The following is a 4,870-nucleotide window of genomic DNA, read 5'->3' as shown; positions in this document are numbered from 1 at the left end:
AAATTATTACTGATTTGATTTTTAATATGTTAAAAATAATCAGTCCAAATTTTCAATTTTAACCTATTTTTTTGGTTCTTTAAAGTTGATGAAAAATTTTTGATAAAGATTTATGAAAGTTTATAGTAAAATAAATTGAATATATTACCATAACTTTTAGCTCAATTACAAGTTTAAAATTGACATCTAGGCCAGTCAACAAAGGAAAAATTGCCGAAAAAATTTTGTTTTTTTAAAAGTTGAATTAAAATATGTATAATGACATACTAATAGTCCTCAAGATTGGAATTGGGCTTTTTTTTTACAGCCTCGCAAAAGTCCAAAATATGAGCTTTTTTAATTTTCTCAAAAAATATTTAACTTACAAAAAAAAGTTTCGTACAAAAGTTGTTTAAAAGACAATTATAAACAAAAAAAAAATATCGTAGATTTTTTCATTTAAACAAATATTTTTCGAGTTACATTACATTTAATATAAGTACTAAAATTTATATTCCATTTTTTTCAATTAATAAATCGCACAAAATGATATGTATACTAATATTAGCTTCGATACAAAGCTGAGAGGTATTAATTTTACCATGATGTGTTTTTTTTTTGTGTCTATTACCACTTTCTCAGGTCTCGCTGGACCGATTTTAATAAACAATATGTTAAAAGATCATAAATCGTATCTAATCGAAGACATTACCCTTAAAAATTGAAAAAAAATCCTTCGTTCCCCGTAAACGGGGGATATCTCCAAAAAAATTACAAATTTTCAAATCGGTAAATTTTGTCATTTTTTTTCACTTTTTTCTTAAAACTACCATAACTCTTTTTAAAATTAACAAACAACTTAATTATTTTTTTTATTGAACCTTAGATATTTTCCTTTCATTCGATATCATTTTTTTGAAAATTTAACACTTAATTTACTCATAGGGAGGGATTTAAAATAGAAACTTTTTTACAAAAATTAACTTTTTCAACTTAACTTTTGAAATTGTTCGCAAATACTGCATCTTTTAAATGTATATCAAATTAAAACTTATGTTATGTACTATAAGTTCAAAAAAAAAATTCGTCCCGACGACTTATGTTCTATGTGAAAACGGTTGCTGTAGTTAAAAAAATGCTATTTTTATGTTAAAATTTTCGATTTAAATTTTCCACTTTAAATTACAATAAATTTTTGAATAATATATGTATCAACTCAAATTTTTTTTTTTAAATATATTATATATATCTCTTTCATTTAACATACTCTTTATTTAAATTGGAAAATTTTCCTTTATACAGGAGGTTCAAAACTTGAAAAATACGTATATAAAAAACTTATCTTTTGAAAATGTTACGGATGTACTTTAAACATATGTCAAATTAAATATTACAATAAATACTTAAAGTTCAAAAAAAAAACCAACCCAGCACAGCGGGGTCGAGGCATAGTGAAGACTTTGCATAGTTGGGTCCAGTGTAGATTTAATCTGACAGTAATTAAAGAAACGTTTCGATGCAAATCTGTGGATAGTGTTTAATTTAAAAAAATTGATGAATTATTCCAAAAGCTACATGATCTGCTATTTTCTTATTTATAATCTGATTAAGACAAAGTATGTCGAATGAACAAGGGATATAAATACTATTTCTCATAAAAAAATTGTGTTGATTCATACATTTTTTAAAAAGTTATAGCATTATAAAGTTATAAATATAAAAAAGAATTTTTTTACAAAAATTGTATCTTTTTTATTAATTTTGATGTTTGTTTTCACCGTGAAGACAAAATAAAATAATGTGTTAAAAGTATTCATTTTAAACCTACTTTTTATTGTCCTTTAAAGTGAAAGTTTTAATAAAAAAAAAAAAAAATGAATTTATTACCATAACATTTAGCTCAACTTGCAAGTTTAAAATTAACATTATTAAATATAAAAAAATGAAATTGTTAAGATTAATATGCAATCAGGGAATTTTATAATTACTATTTACAGTACATTTATCAGAAAAGTTAGACTTTTTACATTTTTATCGTAATAGATCACTTAAATAAAAATCATAGTAATCATTTCTAATTCACTTTTGGTGTTTAAAAAGATTCTACAATGGAAATATTCAGAATTTAATTAATTTTAATGATTATATATCTAAAAAAACCAATAAAAAAAAGTTGTTGAAAAGATTTACTCAATTGAGCGTATTATAAAATTTGATTATAATTATAAAAATCTATTGTTAAATTCAGGTGAAACTAAAAATCATTTTTTTTTTAATTTATGATTTATATAGCAACATGTTATCAAAAAATTTGGAATATTATAGACTGTTACTAAACACACACGAGTTAAAAAATTAATTAATTACAAAGTAATTACTTTTGCAGTTGAATATTTTTATCATATCAAATCTAATTCGACAATTAATACATTAAAAATATTAGAAATGAATCATTTTAATTGTTTGTATGGAAAAAGCTGGTTAAGCTACTTTTTATTTGAATAAGGAATATTTTTCAATTTTTGAGGGTAATATCTTCAACTAAATATGAATTGTAATCATTTGACATATCGTTGAAAAAAGTAGGTTAATTGAGGGTTGGAAAAATAAATCGCAGCCACAAAAAGAAACACATAGTAAAATAATATTAACATGAATAAGAAATTTCTTCTCATGAGGGGAGACTACAGTAATAGGATTCTTGATATTTATTGAAGTTAATGAATTTAAATCAGATAAAAATCAAATAATTTGAAAAATTTTTAAAAAATGCAAAATATTAATGTCACAGGTGGATCGAACCTGGTACCTTATCGTGAAAGATACAAGTGTTACCGATTTGGCAACTGTTCGTCGCTTAATAAAATAAGCAGTTTAACTTCTTATGTGTTATAAACTTTATTCTAAATAATAATATAAGCTTTAATTTGTGATATATAGTTTATATAGTAGAGGGGTCAGCTTATCGTTGCTATACTGGTGATCGACCGTTGTGTGATCCGTATAGATGGTAATGTGAGTTAGTTGACCTTCTATCGTTTCCGTGCGAATTACCTGCGTTAGTCATGTGTTGTAAGTTTGTTATACACGTAATATACATTTATATTTTATGTTATATCTAAAGTTGGTGTTCTACATTTTATTAATAAGTACCTTCTAGACTTATAAAAATTATTACAAATTTAAGATTAAATAAAAGTGTCAATATTTACGGAACATTTTCAAAAATTGAAAAAGCTTAACTTGCGTGCAAAAGATTCTATTTTAAATCCTTTCCTGTGTATAATAAAAATTGATCACTTGTGGCTAATTAATTAAGTAAAATTAAAACTATATTAAAAATATTATTAATTTAAAAAACTAAAAAATATTAAAAATATTAAACTCAAAGCCACAAAAAAAAAAAAAAAATTAATGAAAAGTCGCGGATACGTATTTCGGAAACAATGTTACCATTATCAACGCTAAACACATACTCTATATATTAAATATATAAATTAATAAATTAAGTGTTAATTTTTGAGCAGTTGAAGGGTCAAATTTATAAAAAAAAATATATCAAATGATAGGTAAAGACATTATGCATCTATAAAAAAAAATTATATTAATAAAGTTATGGCAGTTTTAAGTAAAAAAAATTGAAAAAATTAAAAAAATTAGCAATTATTAAATTTGTAATTTTTTGGAGGTTTCCCCCCTATTACGGGGAATGAGGGAATTTTTTTCAATTTTTAAAGGTAGTGTCTTCGATTAGATACGATTTATGATCTTTTAACAAATTGTTCATCAGAATCGGTCCTGTTAGAGCTAAGAAAAAGTTGCAACAGGCACAAAAAAAAAAAAACAACATATCATGGTAAAATTTAATACTTTGTTTCTCAGCTTCGCATCGAAGCTAAAATAACACATAGTACAATACTTTTTGTGTATAAGAAATTTTTTATCNTTCGCATCGAAGCTAAAATAACACATAGTACAATACTTTTTGTGTATAAGAAATTTTTTATCACAAGAAGAGAAAAAATTATTTAACATATTTCATGTTTATGAAATATGTTTATGTTTCATATTTATGTTCAAAGGACGCAGTATTTCCGGAACATTTTCAAAACTTAAGTTAAAAAAATTGAGTTTTTGTGCAACAGTTGTTATTTTGAATCCCTCCTGTGGCCAAGTCCTATGATATTTATATAAAAAAATTCGTTAATTTTTAAAAAAGTTACGACTATTTTAAGAAAAAAATGTCAAATTTTACAGATTTTAAAAATCACAAATTTTTGGATGATATCCCCATTTCAAGGAACGAGGAAAATTTTTTCAATTTTTAAGGGCAATGTCTTCAACTAGATACAATTTGTGCTCTTTTGACGTATCGTTTAGAGAAATCGGCCCAGTGAAAGCAGAGAAAAAGTGGCGATAGACAAAAAAAACATAGCATAATAAAATTAATACCTTTTCAGCTCTACATTGAAGCTGTAATCTCAAACATTTTATTAAATGCAAATGTGTTTCCATTTAAAAAAATTAAGTTGACACTCTTATAAGCATAAGAGCTGAATTAAAAAAATATTACACAGCTAATAAGTCAAGAACAAAATGAAACTAAAAGTAATTAAAAAAAACGGTAGCACAGTGGGGTCGAGGCACAGTGTGGACGAGGCATAGATGGGACAAGTATAGATGATATCTGACAGTGATTAAAATCACTATCATAAGAAACGCTTCGATGCAAATCTGTAGATAGTGTTTCCTTTAGAGAAATTGGTGAAATATTTTAAAAGCAACATGAACTCTTATTTCTTTAATTATATCCTGATTAGTAGTTCTTTGATTTTAAAATATAATATATGAATAAATACTAATTATAGTTTTTAAATTTAGTATGAAATTG

This window comes from Daktulosphaira vitifoliae, unplaced genomic scaffold (assembly GCF_025091365.1).
Source record: "Daktulosphaira vitifoliae isolate Bord-2020 unplaced genomic scaffold, ASM2509136v1 Scaffold_2, whole genome shotgun sequence".
NCBI classification, from domain to species: Eukaryota; Metazoa; Arthropoda; class Insecta; order Hemiptera; family Phylloxeridae; genus Daktulosphaira; species Daktulosphaira vitifoliae.
The sequence above is the reverse complement of the archived record's forward strand: the minus strand, read 5'-3'. Positions refer to the sequence as shown.